Here is a 1343-nt window from a genome sequence, read left to right on the forward strand (position 1 = left end):
CTCTTTTATCGGCTCGCGCCTGTCTGCCTCTCCTTGCTGGCCTTCCAGACATGGTAATGGCCTGAAGGGAGTTGGGTAAAACAGTAGTTGGGTAGTTTATATTGTGCTGGAGGCACACAACACCCACTAACTCCTGCAGATGCCTTTTTTATAGAACAGCAGAGATAAAGGGGTATATACAGATGTATACTGTGCTGTGCTGGAAGCACACACAACTTCCAATAACTCCTGCAGATGACAATTGGGCCCAAATAGAGAACAGCTATGTAGGTGGATTATAGCGGTATGTACTGGGTACAGAGCACGCAGACAGCACGCACTATCTCCTAACACTACTGACTGCAAGCTCTATTATTAATGATGGACCACTAGCTATATAGGTGAGGTGAATATCACGGTGTATACTGCGGTCAGGGCACGCAGACAATAACCAGAAAACAGCAGAGTTAAAGGGGTATATACAGATGTATACTGTGCTGTGCTGGAAGCACACACAACTTCCAATAACTCCTGCAGATGACAATTGGGCCCAAATAGAGAACAGCTATGTAGGTGGATTATAGCGGTATGTACTGGGTACAGAGCACGCAGACAGCACGCACTATCTCCTAACACTACTGACTGCAAGCTCTATTATTAAAGATGGACCACTAGCTATATAGGTGAGGTGAATATCACGGTGTATACTGCGGTCAGGGCACGCAGACAATAACCAGAAAACAGCAGAGTTAAAGGGGTATATACAGATGTATACTGTGCTGTGCTGGAAGCACACACAACTTCCAATAACTCCTGCAGATGACAATTGGGCCCAAATAGAGAACAGCTATGTAGGTGGATTATAGCGGTATGTACTGGGCACAGAGCACGCAGACAGCACGCACTATCTCCTAACACTACTGACTGCAAGCTCTATTATTAAAGATAGATCACTAGCTATATAGGTGAGGTGAATATAGTGGTGTATACTACGGTCAGGGCACAGACAATAACCACTACACAAGAGCAAGATAGGAAATCAGCCAAAAACGATTGGTGTGTAACTGTGTTGAAGGTACACAGAACACCCACTGCTTCAGATGCCAACACACTACACGAGGCCGCCTCAAATGCGGCCTTATATAGTGTGGGGCGTGCACTACACAGCCTGAGCTATGATTGGCCACAGGCAGGACGCCCGTGGCCAATCATGGCTCTCCTCGCTGCTGCCGCTGCGATTGGCCAAGCATGCGGGGTCACAGTGCATGCTTGGCCAATCATGAGCCAGCAATGCACTGCGCCATCGCAGTGCATTGTGGGCCACACGAATTTTGCCGCGAACGGCCCAAACGTTCGGAATTCGC

This window comes from Lithobates pipiens, unplaced genomic scaffold, assembly GCF_037356315.1.
Source record: "Lithobates pipiens isolate NorthernLeopardFrog02 unplaced genomic scaffold, aLitPip1_a1.2 Scaffold_61, whole genome shotgun sequence".
In the NCBI taxonomy this organism is placed as follows: domain Eukaryota; kingdom Metazoa; phylum Chordata; class Amphibia; order Anura; family Ranidae; genus Lithobates; species Lithobates pipiens.